Below are 18,521 nucleotides of genomic sequence, written 5' to 3' on the forward strand. Positions count from 1 at the left end.
GAACTTGCAGTTCAGGAAAGGAGGAAGCAGATAAGGGAGCAGGCTTGGGAGGCGCTCAGCCAATCCAGTGTCCTGGCTGATAGCGCCAGATTCTGGTCGGTGGTAAACAGCCCCTTATTTCGGATATGCCAAACACTAGCAGAGACTGTACGATACCTGCTGAGCTCTGGGTCCAGCATTTTGGTAACATCTATAGCGATGTGGGACAATCAACTCCGACCCACCAAGCATCCCCCTCCATTTCAGCATAGATGAGGTTCATAAAGCTATTACCTCAACTTCAGGAGGAAAGGCGCCTGGACTAGATGGGGTACCAGCAGATCTCTGTAAGGCCGTTCCCAAAGTCTGGGCCAAGATTTTAACCCATGATTTTAATGCAGCCTGCTCCTGTGGCTTTCCCTCATCATGGGCAAAGGCGGTTATCATCCCCATTTTTAAAAAGGGCTCCCGGGATGCCCCCACTTGCTATAGACCGATCTCCCTCCTAGATTCAGCAGCTCAAATTTTGGGGAAAGTAATATTGGATCGCCTAACAGTTTGGCTTGATAAGGTTAACATCATTTCCGATCTGGAGTATGGCTTCAGGCAGGGGAAAGGGACCTTGGACCAATGACATAACCTGCATTTAGTAAGTGGGAAGTACACCATCGCCAAGAGGGGAGTTTTACATCTGGCCTTGATGGACCTAACCACAGCGTTTGATTATGTTAATAGGTCTAAGTTGTGGTTGGTGTTACGCGATCTGGGCTTAGACGTGGAGTTGGTCTCTTTCTTGCAGACTGCCCATTAAATCACCACAGCAGTGGTAAGGTACAATGCAGATGGCAGTCTGACAGGCTTCTGGGAAGTAAAAAGGAGGGTCCGGCAGGGGTGCATTTTTGCCCCTTTGCTGTTTACGCGATATATTAACAAATTAGGAGACTCCCTAATATCCTGTTGCAAAGACATACCGAGAGCTAGCTCCAAGATGATCCCGGCACTCTTGCATGCCGATGATGCGGTTCTACGGGCCAGAACTGCAATGGGCCTTCAACGACTTTTAAATTGTTTTATAGGTTTATGGACTCTTTAGATCTAACTAAAAATTTTAAGAAATCACACACTATGACCATAGCTCCCCAAAAGGTGGCTAAGGCCAAGTTTTATTGCAAGGGGGCTGAATTAACCAAAGTGTACAGGTTTCTATACTTAGGGGTACTTTTTGATGAGCAAGGATCTTGGGGCGCACAAAGTTCACTTAAAAAGAACATCTTAGCCAGAGCAGCAGGGGCCACCTTGAATTTTGCTAAAAGATTCGGGTCAAAGCCCCTTCCTGCAGTATTGTGGGTCTATAATGCAAAATGTATCCCGATGGCTACGTATGGGTGCGACATTTGGAGCTATACGGATGTGAAGGGAATTCAGGCGGCTAAGAATAATTTTATGCGAACACTCCTTGCGGTCCCCACTGCAACCCCTGTTCTTAACTTACATGAATAATTGGGAGCGGGTCACATTTCAGACCAGATTGCGGCCGTCCCACTGTTGCATTGGCTTAGAATCTGGGCAAGTCCGACCCTAAACTTAAACCAACTTATAATTACTGATTGCATTGCACTGGAGGGGGCATTACACATTCCCTGGTTGAAAAACATAAAGGAACAGACTAGATGGCTTGGCCGTCCTGACCTGTTCCTGAGCCCCGGGTCCCTGGGCAAGACTGCTATTAGAGACTTCAAACAGCAGTTTCTGGACAAATGACAGGGGTTCAGGGGGAAATGGAACTAGCCAAACCGTGTGTGAGAAGGTTTGCCATATTGAGCTTGGGTCCACAGATGCAGCCATATTTATCTTATGTCAACAAAGCATACCATCGTTTTGTTCTGACCAGATTTCGTTTGAACTGGTCCTATGTCATCTGTCATTTCCCCAAGGTTACTTGAAACCTGGTTTACTAAAACCCTGTCCCTGTGATAATTTTTCAGAGCAGGATACTCTGCATATCATGTTTTTATGCACCAACTACGATTCTTTGCGCAGAAAACATATTTTACCATTACTTAGAGAGTCAGGCCGGCTCTGCTCTATCTTCAAATGTTATCCTCGCCCATGGTCTGCTTTGGGGTAGCAAGCTTTCTAATAGGGGCTATGAGATATAGGAAAAAGTTGCCGCCGCAGTAGCCACGTTGTTCCCTCAGTTAGTGCTAACACGTTTTTTCAAACTTATTATAATGTGCACTTTATGAAACAATTCTCATAGCCTTTGGTCTAAAGCCTAGCACTGTTGCACTGTATATGTTGTACTCTTTGTAGGTCTATATGTGATCAATGAAACAGTAAAGCCGGATGCCCTTTTACTGCTCTGTACAGATACTTTTTGTATTTTTACATAGCCTAAGTTTTTATGTATAAAATGTCTTTCAAATAAATGTGTCTTTTTAAAAATGTTTAATTTTATGGCTCTTGGCTGCTGAATAAAGTACTGTTGACTGACTGGCATGCAAACAGCATTTGTGTATACGTTTATTTGTCTCTTTTAGCACCTTAAAGGCAAGCCTATTGGCACTGAAAATGCTTATTTAATATGAGGTGTATAACATTTAGTTTCACTACTTATATAGCTCTCCTTACTCATTAGTGAAGTATATTCTTTAAGAGCTGTTACTCCTTTCTTTTTTTTTATTTTAAAACTCTTTTCATTAACAATCATCGACTCGGAGCAGGAAATAAAGCACAATATAGTCATGCATACATTTTAAACAGGCACCTGGAACTTTGGTTGCAATATAACACATTACATTCAGCTAGACAAATCAAGGAGAGTTCATGTCATCAGAGGTTGGTTGCAGTGGTGGGGTACAGATGTCACCTCTATAATGATTCCATGGCCCCCATATCCGGGACCACTTCCTAGGGCATCCGCGGGCCACATAAACAGTTTTCTCGCGGAACATACTCCAAACCATGTTAGTCTTCCAGTCTTTTAGCGATGGAGGGGCAACTGCCCCCCAGGCTTGGGCTATGTTCCTTTTAGCCACCATAAAGCATAGTGTGGCACATTGTGTTTGGTGTGTGTTCAAGTCTGTGGGCTCCCACAAGTTAAGCAAGCACCTACGTTCCTCTAGGGGCAGGGGGAATCCCAAGACCGTCCCCATCACTCGGTGGACCTCTCTCCAATAGGACTGAACAATTGAACATTCCCAAATTATATGTAGTAACGTACCCAAATGATCACACCGCCTGCGACAGTCCCCTGTGGGTTCCCTGTCCATCAACACAAGTCTAGGTCCAGTTATGTATATTCTGTGCAGGATTTTAAGTTGGACCAGACGCAGTCTAGCAGAGATACCCACCCCTCTGGGGGAGGACACTGCCTCCTGCCAGTCCTCATCGTCTAGCTCGATACCGTCCGCCATCCATTTTTGCCGGAGCTGTGTCAGGGGGTCATCCATATTATGTATTAGTTTATTATAAATCAAGGAGATAGATTTCTCAGGTAAATGCCCATCTAATACCCTAGATTCAAATGGGGAGGACTCAGGGGGGGAGGAACGCACGGGGATAGCCGAGCACAAGGCGTGTCGTATTTGTATGTAGCGAAAGTGTTCTGTGTTGGCTAGTTCATGCTGTTCTTGTAGGGATGCAAACGTTTTAATGTCTCCCTTGACCCACATGTCCTGGATGCGGATGATGCCTATCATATTCCACTTATCGAAACCCTTTGTTTGCCATAGGCTTCCCAATTTCGCAGACTCCCAAAGGGGGGTGGCCAGTGTCAATTTACCCTCCCAACCCAGAGATCTGGTGGCGGCACGCCAGATGGACACTGAGGTGCCGATTACGATCCGGTAAAAACCGGGTACGAACCGTCGGTCGGAGCGTTTTCCCCGTCCGACTCGTACCCGGTCGTAACACTTTACAAACATGGAATTACGATTCGCACGGAAACACCATTTCCGTACGAATCGTAAAAAACACCGACCGACGAAAACATACATACGAATGTGATCCGGGAATGCTGCGACGTGACGTCGGGACGCTTTCAGGCAGCGTTTCACGACCCAGGAATTACGATTCGAACCGACAGCAGTCCGGACGGCAATATTTTCACGGCACCCAAAAAGTGCCGGAAAAGCGAAGTACGGCGCGAATCGACCAGAGTAGGTGGCCCGGTACGCACCGTACCCCCCCTCAGCCCCCGTACGTACGCGCCGACCACCCCCCAGCCCCCGTACGTACGCGCCGACCCCCCCCAGCCCCTGTACGTATGCGCCGACCCCCCCCAGCTCCCGTATGTACGCGCCGACCCCCCCCCAGCCCCCATATGTACGCGCCGACCCCCCGTGTATGTACACCCGTGTACGTTCGAGTCGAACCCCCCGTGTACGTTCGAGTCGAACCCCCCCCGTGTACGTTCGAGTCGAACCCCCCCGTGTACGTTCGAGTCGAACCCCCCCGTGTACGTTCGAGTCGAACCCCCCTGTATGTACACCCATGTACGTTCGAGTCGTACCCCCACCCGTGTATGTACGCGCTGGGGGTACGCACCGTACATACACGGGTGGGGGTACGACTCGAACGTACACGGGTGTACATACAGGGGGGTTCGACTCGAACGTACACGGGTGTACATACAGGGGGGTTCGACTCGAACGTACACGGGTGTACATACACGGGGGGTTCGGCGCGTACATAAGGGGGCTGGGGGGGGGTCGGCGTGTACGTACGGGGGCTGGGGGGGTACGGTGCGTACGTACGGGGGCTGGGGGGGGTCGGCGCGTACGTACGGGGGCTGGGGGGGGGTCGGCGCGTACGTACGGGGGCTGGGGGGGTCGGCGCGTATGCAGGCACGTCTCCATGGTTGCTATGGGAGTTCGGTGCGGACGGTGTTTTTTCCATCCGGTTGTAACCTCGGACGCACGTGATGGATCGTGATTCCTCGGTCGGACTTCACCTTTCACATTTGTACGGTAAATCGTACGAGGACGTGTCGGACACATTTTCCGACCCGAGGACGTGTGGGGAATGATTCCCAATGTGGTTCGTATGGACTTTTTACCATGCGAATTGTGATTGCCAGTTCGTACGGCACTTGTACGATTCGTACGGTAAAAAGACCGGATACGAGTCGCACGGGGAAATTTTTTACCGGATCGTAATCGGCACCTGAGTGTCCGATGGGGCTGGTTAAAGCTAGGCGAACTGGTTTGGAATATAGAGTTCTGTTATAATTCCCCCCAGGAGTAGCCACCTATCCATTCGATAGCCCGGGTTGTCAGGGGTTCCATAGGTGCCGTGATTGATGGAGGCCAGGTGGACAGCCCAAAAGTACTTCTTAATGTCAGGAATGGCAATACCTTCATCGTACCACTTCGGAGTCAGTTTACTGAAGGCTATTCGCAGTGGCCCATCCCACAGAAGCTCCCTCTGAAGTTGTTCAATTTCTCTGAAATAGGTGGGGGGAACTGCTTCTAACGAGTTCTGCAGGGCGTAGAGGAAACGGGAGAGGGACATCATTTTAAAAAGGCTGGCCCTTCCTAATAGGGACAGTGGGAGAGTTTGCCAACTTGCGATGTCTCTCTGCAAACGGTGGAGAGGGATAAGGAGATTGTTATTATAGCGGAGTACAGGGTTCAAGGATACAAAGATCTCTAAATACCTGAACCCCGATGCACTGATTTGAAATGGGCAATTGGAGGGCAGAGCAGGCACTCCCCCATAAAGTGGATACAGGTGAGATTTGGTCCAGTTGATGTTGAATCCGGAATACCTCCCAAAGATTGCCAATATGGCCATCAGGACAATTAAAGATCTTCGAGGGTTGGTAAGATATAGTAGGATATCGTCGGTGTACAGAGATATCCTTTCTTCCCAGTCTGCTGACCAGCGGAATCCTCGGATCATCAGATACAGTCGGATCCAGGCCACTAGTGCCTCCCGTGCCAAGGCAAATAAAAGGGGGGAGTGGGCAACCCTGACGGGTGCCTCGGCTCAGGGCAAAGGTGTCTGATTGTTTGTTATTGACGACTACCTTTGCTAGTGGCGCCGCATACAGAAGGCGGACCCAACCAATGAAGTCGGGCTGAATACTAGCTTTTGGAGTACAGCGAAGAGATAGGGCCACTCAACCATATCAAACGCCATAGTAGCGTCTAAAGAAACCAAAGTCGCTGGTTCGCGTATTGTATGTGCTCTCCCAAGTACCCCGTGGACTCGGCGGAGGTTTAGTGCCGTGTTCCGGCATTGTATAAAGAATGATTGATCAAGGTGTATAAGAGTCGATATGACCTTGACCTTGCAATTTGCGAGAACCTTCGCAAGGATTTTCGTCTCAGAATTGAGAAGAGAAATAGGCCGATACGAGGCACAGTTGGTTTTCGGCTTGCCCTCCTTATGGATTACGATGATGTTAGCAATGCGCTGGTCTAGTGGAAGTTCCCCCATCTCCCTTCTCTCCTCAAACATAATTTTAAGGTGCGCTGATAGTTTATCCAGACAGAGTTTTATATAATTCTATGGGTATACCATTAGGGCCAGAGGCTTTTCCAGATTGAAGCGATCTAATGGCATGGGCAATTTCATCCATGGTTAGAGAGCTGTCCAGGAGGCTTATCCGCTAAGGCAAGAGTGGGCAATGTGATATCTTTTAGTAGTTCGGTGAAGTCCGCCACTGCATAGGGCGTCCCCGCCCTATAAACCGCCTCGAAGTGTGTCGGTTTTAATGCATCGTGGAGGACTGGGACCAATCTACTCGCCCACTCCCGCTTGCCTAACCAAGCTATCAATTTTCCCACCTTGTCCCCCAAGTCATAAAGTCGCCCAAGCTTTTCCTGTCCCAGAGTACGGGCTGCGTCCGTAACAAGGGCTTTATATTCAGACTGTTTAAGCCGCAGTAAATGGAGCGACTCCGGGGAGTCACTTTCTACCAGTTCTTCCTCCAGCCAAAGGATTTCGGTCCCCTGATCACCGTCTTGAAGGCCTCCCAGAGTGTTCGGCTAAAGGACACGGTGCCCACATTGTCTGTGAAGTAGCTATCAGTGGTGACTAGGAGGTCTTTACGTATTTTGTGGTTGCGGAGGTACCAGGGGTTGATAGGGGCGATTTGACCCACTCTCATGTGATCTAGGAGTAAATGTGCCCAAATCGGTGAATTATCAGAGATTCTTCTAGCTAAGTGACGGACCTCCTGGATGTATGAGGTTTGAGAACTAGGCACCAGGATGTGGTCAAGGTGGGAGAAACTGTGATGGGCCCCAGAATGGAATGTGTATTGCTTTGTTTCAGCGTTGAAAGTGTGCCAGGTGTCTTTTACGCCCATGGCCTCCAGGAAGTCCGGCAACCCATGGGAAGAGGGTCCTAATTCACGAGGGGGATGTTGGTCGAGCGCCCAGGAGCACACTGAGTTAAAGTTCCCCATCAACACCAACAGACCCTCCGGTGGGGAGAGAACAGTAGTACGGAGGTCTTGGAACGTGGTCGATTGAAGGCCGGGTGGGTTATACATGGAAAACAGAGTGAGGATCCTCCCCTCCCAGGAGCCGGATATGCCAACATAGCGACCCCTGTCATCGGTCCAAGTGGAGTCAATGCAAAGTGGGAAAGCGTTTCTAACCATGATACCCACCCCTCTGGAGCCAGTTGTCAATCCCGCCTGTGCAGCTAGTTTGTATCCGTATCGACTCATTGCCTTACAGGTGTGCCCCATAATGTGGGTCTCTTGAAGGAGCACAACATCCGGGCCCTGCTTCCTGATATATTACAGGACTACACTCCGTTTAATCTTGTCCCCCAGCCCGTTGACATTCCAGCTTATTATTTTAATGCTATTCCCCCAGTGTGTGTGTGTGCTAAAACCATAGTGAGGGTTTTGTGCCATCTGAATGCCCACGGTCGTGCGTCGATGATAAAACATAACAATGAGGAACCCTCCCCCCCACCAACTTCCCTGCCAACAACCCCCCTACCTGCTTCCCTGCCCTCTGGACTTAGAACGGCCCATCATAAACTGGCAGAGTGCCTGTCACCCAGTATACGAACACTAGAAAATAACTAAAGGTAGAAAAGAGGAGGAAGGCCAACACTCCATACCCCTGCCCCCCCAACCCCAAAATTGCAGGTCAAGCATCCCCAACAGGTCATAAGAGGCTTCCCTGATGTACTACTGTTCTAGGCAAGCTTATGTCCAACAATGGGGCCTCATGGACCCCGGTACCTTAGTGTGGTCATGTGGACGGCAAGGGCGTCCCTCAGTGTTCACTCTTGGTCCTGCAAATCTTGATCTTCGCCCCCGCTCCTCCCCCTGGGGCCGTCGACTGGTCAACTGTCCAGCCAGTCTGAGGCCACTTCCGGATTGTCGAAAAACCAGGCCCTGCCCCCAACTTCTATACGTAGGCAGGCCGGGAACATCATAGCGTATTTAAGTCCCTTGTCTCTGAGCTTCTTCTTGACGGCCAGAAATGATCTACGTTGTCTCTGAACCAGTTGCGTAAAATCTGGAAAAAAGGAAAGGGTGGCATTCTCATATCGCAAAGGGGGTGCAGACTGTGCGCTTTGCAGGATAGCATCCCTGTCCCTAAAATTTAGGACTCGGGTTATCAAGGGGCGCGAAGGTGTGCCAGGCTTAGGTCGTCCACCTGAGATTCTGTGCGCACGTTCGATGGTGAAGAATTTCCCAAGACCCTTAGGTTTGAGGTGGTTTAGGAATGGATGAGGTATTCGAGTAACAGGTCGGGAGCAGTCCCTTCTGATTTTTCGGGCACCCCCAGAATGCGGATGTTGTTGCGTCTGGACCGTCCCTCGTAATCGTCCAGTTTGCGTTCGGCCATTGCACAGAAAGATTTGAGACCCTGCTCTTCTTGCTGGAGCTGCGACACGTCGTCCGTCAAACTAGCCGTCTTGATTCCAGGGACTTGACTTTCTCGTTGATTTTTGCAAGGTCGGCCCGAATAAGGTTTACTTCTGTGGAGACAGTGTCCAGAGATGATTTGACCCCCCCATGGCAGCCATAACGTCCTGCAGAGTCAGTTCCGAGGGTGGGCTCATGGAGTCTTCCACTACTTTGGGGGGTTGGCGCACGTCCGTCGGTGAGCCCTTAGGCAGGGTGTAGCGGTCCAGTTTGTTTGTTTGAGTCTGTCTCACACCCCTGGGACACCTGTCAGGGCACTTATACGCTTCCAATTTACTGGCCATTTTTTGTCAGTGCCCCTTGATTCTTCGGTGATGTGAGGACTATGCCACTGGATGTGGGCGCCTAAGGTACTAGTTAGGAAGGGGAGCCCTCAGAATGAGATCCAGCCCCTCTCCGGCAAATGACCAGGCTGGGCGTGACAGGTACGGGGGTGGGGGCGCTCGCCACCTGCTTCCAAATGCAGCTGGTGCCCCAACCAACTATGCCAGTCTGGTCCAAGAGCCACCTCTTTGCCGCGGCAATACCCAAGATCACAATGGGCAACGCGCAATTCCGGGGGGGGGCGCTTTTTGCATCTAGTAGCCACGGATGAGGACGCGACGATGATCGCTCTGGTGCAATATCACAATGATGCAGTCTCACTTAATTCACAGCACCGTTGCCTCCACTATTACAAGGTGCGCAGCTTCGATGAGTCTCTTCTCCTCCAGAGGGCTGTGTCTCTGCTGCCGCGCATTAGTGCAAGGGGAATGCTCCACATATTAAGCCGTATGAGGACCGGCAGGTGCTCGCGGGCAGAGAGGCAAACCGGATCCAGCCCCAAAGCATACCCCACCGGCAGATGCCACCAGATCACCAGAGGAAGACAGGGGGGTGCAGCTCACCTCTGTTCTGTAGACTGGACCACCAAGCTCCGGTCCCGCCGTGCCGCCGCTTAAGTCACGATGCAAGGCAGCGGGAGCTGCCGCAACTGTGTTCGGCTCCAGGGGAGGCGGTGGAATGCACTGTGTCTCTGTGTCCGCAGTCGGTGCCACTGCCCCCAGCCCCGCAGGCCCAACGCCGACCGGCGACTTCCGGTCCGGGCGGCTGATCCCACACCATGTCCAGCCAGCAATCTCTAGACTCCAGCCCCCGGCTTGTGAGTCGCATCAATCGGCTCCGCTTTGTCTCCGCCACAGTTCATGGACCTCGTGGGGCAGGATAGATGACAGATATTTAGTTCGACAGAGCTGAGGTCGCAGGCAGCCATCTTGTTCCGACGCTTGGCCACTCCCCTACTCCTTTCTTACTAAGTTTTATTTTCGTTATTACATTGCATAAAACATCTCCAAGGACTTGCTAAGGTTTTGACAGTCACCATTATTATTGTGTGCAGAGCATCTGGCCAGAAGGTGCTGCACTAATATCGCCACGGTGTTTTGCAGCAGGAAAGACCAGGGGCCATATTACAGAAGGTTCCCCATGGATGCAACGGTCATTTGAGCCCGCTTTGTGCGCTCCAGGGCACTTTAGTATTACCGAAGGGGGTGCAGATACTTGTGCATTCCCTTCTATAATACCAATGGCGCTGGTGCACTTAATGCACCAGCTCTACCTTCAGAGGGTGTTCCCTCATTTGCATTGGGGCGTGCCCTGTGCATATGGGAGAAATCCTCTGACTCTGCGCCCGTGCAATATTACAGACACTGGCGCAGCAGCCCATAAGGAGGCGTATGGACAGTGCGCCATTTAAAAGGTGACAGCAGCCCTCTGCAGGGGGCAAAGAGGGTACCATGGACCCGCCAGACATCCCCTTTAAAAGTGCAGGTGGATGCAGTCACTGCCTGCACTCGCCTGCAAAGGGGATCACTAAATCCCCTTTGAAAGTGCAGGCGAGTGCCGCCTGCACTGTGAAAACACAGAGCAGCTGCTCCGTGTTTTCACATGAATGCGCTGCCCCCCGTGAAGCGCAAGGTCGCGGCTGCCCTGGGGGCAGTGCATATTTCATAATAGGGCGCATTGGCATTTTTGCTCCTGGGGCACAAACAATGTCAATGCGTAATACGCCCCCAGATAGCAGAATCCAGTATGTAATGGAGAGTAGGGTGTAAACTAGGCCTGGGCGAAAATTTTGTTCCGTTCGCGGAAATTGCGATAATTTGACATTTTCGCGTTCCGCGGAGAGCGCGAAAATGTCAAAATTTCCGCTTTCCTCAGCTTGGCGATAATTTGTTTCTTGCTCGCGCTGTAAAATAATACATTCTCGGGCGCGCGCGATCGCCTTACCTGAATCCCTGCGTTCGCCGACAAGTTTTCTTGATCCGGTCGCGTTCTCCATGAGCTGTTGGATTGTTTTTAGCCATTTGCGCTGTCTCGCGACAGTTCGCGCCCGCAGTGACGTCATGCGTCGCGTGATCACGTCTTTCTTCTCGCGATCATGCACAGAGAGACAACTCAAAACAAGATGGCCGCGCCCGCGAGCAACCACATGGGTAAGTTGGCGACCCGCAACCATGCAGAAAATCTCGCAAACATGCGGGAAAAAAAATTCCGCATCTTCGCGATATTTCCGCTTGTTTGCGATAATTTTAAACATCTTCGCGATAATTTGCGGAAGTGGATTTTGCAAATTCCGCCCACCCCTAGTGTAAACGTGCACTTGGAGCGGAACTGGACCGTGCACCGTCAGGTGACCTAGCCTGTCAATGCAGAGCTGTAGAGTGAAGGCCCGGATGGAAGAAGGCGCTATGTCAAGGGTGGCAGATCAAGCCTTGATGTTTGAGATGGATTTATTGGGGATATTTAATTTATATTAGTGGGTTCGAAGCTCAGGCACCTTCCACTCCTCCAGACAACGAGAGCTCGCCTGGGGATCAAGATGAGAAAAGGCCCTGCATGTTTGGTAACTCCTCCATCGAGTCATTTGAAATACGGGTCATATGATTGTTCCCAAGTCCTCCCTCAGAGGAGGAGGGTGCTTGCCTTTTGTGTTGTCCCGTCAAATATCCACAGTGAGAGCGAGTTGTTTTACGCAAAAATGAATTATGCTGATTGTTTTCAACTAGTGCAATGATTGGATATTTTAGATATTTTTTATTATGTGTGTACATAATCTATGAATTGGGGTGGAGTATGCGCATAGGGTGGCCTTTCGACCCCTTCTTAAACCCCCTCGGGGCCTACTATCGCTCCCCCCCAATTGGGGGGGCGTCTACTGCCCTGGGGGTGACCAATCCTGGTCACCCCCCCTTTCACTGGCTCTTGCCCCGGTTGGGGGGGGGGGTGTCCCGCCTCCGGGCTGAGTTTGTCCCGGGCCTCCATTGGGGCCGGCTTCGCCAACCCCGGCCCGGGCTTCGACATGCAGTAGCGTCTGGAAGTCCTTACTCTAGCAACTAGACTGAGGTCCTGGCCAGGGGAGTGTTGCCACTGGAGTCCATGGGCTGTAAGCTGGGCCCCTAAATGCTGGTGAGGTATTTTGGTCCTCTTCTGCCTGCAGAGCTGATGGGAAAAGTTTGCTAATAGCAGCGTATAAGAACTGATAAGTGCAGAGCCAAACATAGTGAAGGTGACAGAGAAGGATAAATTGGAAAATAGAAGGAAGGGACAGAGAGGGAAAGAGGTCAACAAAATGACAGAGAGAAACAGAAAGGTAAGAAAGAAAAAGTAAGTAGGGAAGGAAAAGAAATGAATAGGGAAAGCGGAGAGAAGGTGAGAAAAAATGAAAGAAAGGATGAAAATATAAAAGGAAGGAAAGTGGAAGAAACAATGGAATGTAGGTCAAAAGAGTGAAAGGAAGGATAGGTGAAATTAATGAAGTGAGGGTGAAAAGAAGGAAAGAATGAAGGACCAAAAGATAGATGGATGGAGGATGAAACGAGTAATGAAAAGTTGAAAGAAATGGTGAATAGATGAAAGGGTGAAAGTATGGGTTGATGGTTGGAGTACTTGAATGGTGAAAGGCTGAATGGGGAATGAATGGAGGGTTGAGTGGAGGAATGTTAGGACGAAATGGTGAATAAATGCCAATAAGAGTGGAAAGGCTGGCTGGCTGGCTGGCTGGCTGGCTGGCTGGCTGGCTGGCTGGCTGGCTGGCTGGCTGGCTGGCTGGCTGGATGGATGGATGGATGGATGGATGGATGGATGGATGGATGGATGGATGGATGGATGGATGGATGGATGGATGGATGGATGGATGGATGGATGGATGGATGGATGGATGGATGGATGGATGGATGGATGCATGGATGGATGGATGCATGGATGGATGGGTGGGTGGGTGGGTGGATGGATGGATGGATGGATGGATGGATGGATGGATGGATGGATGGATGGATGGATGGATGGATGGATGGATGGATGGATGGAATGAATGAATAAAGGACAGATGAAATATGGAAATATAGATAGATGGGTGGATAAATGAAAAGTCTAAAGAATGGGTGGGTGGTGGACAAATTGAAGGAAGGATGAAATAATGGATCGGTGGAATGGTGGAAGGAATATTAAAGTAATGGATGGATGGTTGGAATGGTGAAGCGATGGGTGAGGAAAGATGAATGGATGAATGTTTGAAAAGATGGGTGAATTGCTTGGTGGATGGGCGGATGAAAGGGAAAAGGGATGTATGGATAAATGGTACAAGGATATAAAGGATATAATTCGTGAGAGGATCCGTGGATAGTCAGATTGAACGATCTAAAGATTATTGTATGGATGGCTGATAGTCTGGCAGGGTGAGAGGATGACAGAAAAACTGGAACAGTGATAGGATGGATGGCTAGAAAGAAATATGACAAAGATGTGTAGGTGGATAGAGGGAAGGGAGGAATTGTAACAGTAACCGCTTGCTTGATGATTAATTTCTGGCTACAACCTTGGCCACGTGCCAAAAATCAGACAATGTATAGGCTTTGTAAAGCACGTTTATTTCCATCACAACTGCTTGTACTATATGTGCATCTCTTGAGTGGCTTATGTTTGTTTTGTGTTTCAGTATTTGTCTGTGTATGTCCGAGGTGTGTTTGTGCACCTCTTTCTCTCTAAGTATACATGCACACCCTAGTACATCTTGTTATGTGAACATTTTTTGACTGTGTATATCTGTGTTTGTCTATCGTTATGTGGTTTCTATGACTGTGTTGCGTGTGTGCAAGTTTGATCTGTCTGTGTTTGTTTGGCGTGCACATGCGTGTGTGTGTACCTATGTGCAGGTGCATGTTCATTGATCTGAGTGTGCCTGCTCGGGTAGACGCTTGAATACATTTTAAAATGCATACGAATATTTACATTTTGTACTACAACTAGCTACAGCGGTCTAAAAGCTTACATGGACAAGGACTGCTGAGTCGGCTAGTACCCACTTCTCTTGCACACGGCGAAGGTCCCCGCAGTCCAACTGCCATATAAGAGCCTCACAGCCTAATTCTATGTGTAGCTGCAGGACTCTGAGCCATCGTTTGTCCTGGCAAGGCTTGCCTTCAGATATAGTGTCTAGGACGTGGGCATCTGATATCAGCTTACAGCCCATGTCTGCTTCATATAAATGAGTTAGATGCAATGCACAGTGACGTTAAGTGGAACACTGGCATAGATCATAGAGCTCGGCCCACCTTGTAATCGTGTCTGCTGCTGTAGAAACTGACTAATTACCTGCTGGGCTCTCACGCCAGCCGGTCTCACACTGCACATCATGAGGCCCTAAATCACATTCTAAGCGATTCCGAAGGCACATTACAGTGTCTTGGTGAATGGCACATTGTGCATTAAAGTAATATTAATACCCTTCTGGGTCATATTAAAATATGCCTCGAATAAGCTCTGCAATGTTCGCGTTCAGTAAACGTTATACAGAGGCTGCGAGAGGGCCTTGCTGGATGGATGCTCGCGGTGGGAGAGCGGCGCAGACTCACTCGGGGTTTAAGGTGTGTTTTTACGGGACACTGAGGTCGCCAATGAAGCCATTTTGGACACACGTAGTTCAGTATTAGCACGTGCTGCTTTTATCGTTTAAACTGTGCATTCTAGTGGTTGCGACTTGGCCATTAAATAGTATAGCAGTTGAGAGCTATACCGTTCGTTGAAGAACTTTATTCATCCCACTTAGAGCAGACGGTTGGCATCAAAACAGAGAGCGACATGGAGAAATACTCAAGTACTTTCGAAGACACCATCAACCAACTACGAAATATTGCCAGCGAGGTGTTTGAGCTCCCCACTGCCACCAAAGTCTTGTCTAGTCGATGTGTGCAGATACCCTTCACATTCATATTTAGATTTTTGGCCTGTTTCTAGGGCAAGGCAACATGGGGCATCTTCTCAAGCTACTAAGAACACGAGGTTCTAGACTGGGTCTAATGCGACGAAGATGGCTCAGCGAGTTAAGCATTTGCCACTGAGATTACCTATCTCTTGGATTTCATGGTTGGGAAGACAGCAATGTCAGCTTCCATCGTTCCAAGGTTGGTAAATTGAGTGCCACTTAATTGGGTAATAATAATAACACATGTAATATACAGAATTTAGGAGCGACGTTAATGTGGTATGAAGCACTATAAAGAAAACCAAGTTATAGAATCACAAGAGGGTTTGGCAAAATTGTACTCCACCAAGAGTGCCATATATCCAAGTACCAGACCGTTCGACTGGCATCATTGGGAGGAACTGCTGTGAGGATGTTCCACTTCACAGGTATCTTTGTACTGTTTCATTCCAGTCTCTCAGGGGTGTTACCCTTTGTAGGCGGATATTCAGGGGTGTCCTGGGCAGTACTTATGAGATAAACAAAGACTAATGTTTTGAAAATTGCCATCAATACTTTGCATAATATAAGACCAGAGAAGATATTTGTGGCCTAGGTATCTCTCATCTTCAGTTGAAGTCACCCATATTACCTAAGGACCATGATGTGTGAAAGTATCTCAATGGCTTTCATGCTCCACCGCCACACAACATATAGAACTTCATGAACTCTCAGGAAATGGGCGGATTTAGAAAGCGCAAAATAACATCATCTTACGCTTTAGTAGGGGAGGATCTTAATAACCAGCAGGTTCAAAGGGGGAGGTATTCCAATGATTATTAGGCAGAGCTCTTACTCATATCCCCAGTGAAAGCATTCATTGCAGAACCTACAGCCGAGCTTAGAGTTAAGGGGCATCATCCTGTACCATGAAGTATTGGGTTTGTCTGCATAGTCCAATGAGTAAAGATAGGATTTGTGAAATGCAGAGATGAAATGTGCAGATGTTGTATAAAGCACTAAGTTGCATTGTGCTCCATTTTTGTCTGAAAAACAATAACACAATTTGTTAGTTCTAGGCCCAAGATGTAAGTGTTGGTACATGATGACTGCCTAAACCCCGATTGTCAGGATATCCATATAAGATACACTTACAGATAAAGAATCTATACGAGATTCATGTACAACTAGAGGTAACCCTAGAAAACTGTCGTCAAATTGACGAGTGTACTTAAATAGAACACCCCCAAAAGTAGACTGATGATTGACATTGACAGTTAAGATCCTATTTTACTGTGGTCACATTCACTCGTCCATTCATCATTAAGATGAGGCAAAAAAAAGCATGTCTAACCTTTACAGTGAGCACAGTAAATGGCAGAATTCTGTTGTTTCTAAGGAAATTCTAACATGAATAGCTTTAAAGTCCATTCTAAATTAAGAGAGGAGTGGAAGGATGGATGTGGGATTGAGGTGGGAGGCAGAATGATGATTCTGGTGCCAGAAATGTCTAATCAGGGACATGGCATCAGGAACATAGGACTTAGGACTGGGACACTGAAACGCACAGACAAGCATTGGTAAAGGCAACATGTTTCACCTGTTCACATGATAAGCTGTTTTTTGAGTGAAGTTGTTGCTTGGTGAGCAGTTGTGCAATATAAGGTATTGAAACTCCATTAAAGTATTATTACTTTTTCATTGAGAAAGACAATATATTGTGCTATTACTGATGGTACTATGAAGCAGGGAGATTAGGAAAAGGGTGGAGGACAAAGGAAAAAAAACATGCGCCCAAGAAGTACGCTTGAAATAGGTGCAGCTGTGTGGAGATTATGTAAAGAATGGAGGAAGATTCAAAGAAGCGCTGAGAAGCGCTGTGCAGTCAAAACTTAAACCATGGCCCATGCAACGCTTTTTTAAATCAACACACCCTCATGAGAATATGACAAAAGTTTTTAAAGCTCACTGGTATTTATGTGCACATCAGGCAGATGCTCTTGGTTTTTATCTCACAATTTGTAATGATTTGTGTTGGTATTGTATTGTGATCTCTTTTATGACATTTTTAAGTCGAAATAAAGATGATAAATAAATAAATAAATAATAAGATGCGATCATGTCCCTTGGAATGCAGTACAAAAGGAGCCTGATGAAATTGGAAAAAAGCATGTGGAGATAAAAGTCACTCTGCAGATGCCACAGAGCAGTAAGCCACCCTCCCAGGAGAGGTGATTCACCTGGAAGGAGAGCGGGCCAAGCAGATGAGTGGGAAATGGCCTAGGACTCACGCGCTAACACTGTTTTGATAGGTAGGTGCCTGCAAGGGTCAAAGCAACGCCTCATGCCTTCTGGTGTCAGTCTCAGATAACAGGAAATAAATGCGGTCACAACGTTTGCTCCAAAATGTCTGGTATCATAAACTTTGTTAAAAAAACATTCTCAATGCTGGTGGTATAACTTCTGCACACACACTTTTTAGGTAGAGATACCTAAGATGTAAAGTGTATAGGTTCCAAGGAATATGGTATTTTAAACTAATCCGCAATTGCTCTGTTTTTTTTCCACTTTCGAGATAACTTCCGATTCCATGCCTGCACAAAGCAAAACATGTTCACTAGATTACAAAGTACAAAATGTGTACAGCAGTGATATACATGAAGAGGCAGAGTGAGAAAGGGGAATGTATTATTCAAATTTGAAGAACAAGGAGATTGTTAGGCAAACTAAAAGAACAAGGAACATATTCTTGAAACAAAATAACCAAAAATTTAAGCCTATTCGGAGTTCGTGGAGTTTCGCGATACTCCGCGAAGTGGAAAAAAACACTCTGCCGCACTATGCAAAGCTCCGCAAGTGGCGGAGTGCTTTAGGGAAATGCTGTTCATGATGATTTTCAGTGCCAGATTCTTGTCTGCACTGTGCAATCATCGCAAACAGCACCATGCACAGCACAAGCAGGCGCTGCTTCCTTTCTGCCACTTGAGTAGGTTTTTGCCCGACCTGCAGCTTTCTCACCGCTAACGGACAGTTTCTCAACACGAGTGGTCACCAGCATACGCGACCACTCGCAATAAGAAATCTGACAGCCCGCGTTGAGAAATTTCGCAGGGAGGTTGAATTTCCACACTCTCGATCGCCAACTTGATGTTGATGATCGAGAATGAGGAAAAATCTCACCAAAAGGTGGATTTTCCTCGCCCGTGCTCGCCAACTTGACATTGGCAAACGCGAGCAAGGAGAAAAATTCTGCTCCGCTATGTGAAGCAGAGTTTTTCGGAACTCCACGAGTTCTGCATAACACATAGTGCGGAAAACTCAGCAAACTGCGCAAGCAGAGCGGAGTACACCAACCAGACAAAAAAAAATGCAGAGCAAGTGTGTCTTTTTTAAATGGAAACAAAAAACAAATTATAC

The sequence above is a fragment of the Triturus cristatus genome, chromosome 3_2 (assembly GCF_964204655.1).
Source record: "Triturus cristatus chromosome 3_2, aTriCri1.1, whole genome shotgun sequence".
Classification (NCBI taxonomy): Eukaryota; Metazoa; Chordata; class Amphibia; order Caudata; family Salamandridae; genus Triturus; species Triturus cristatus.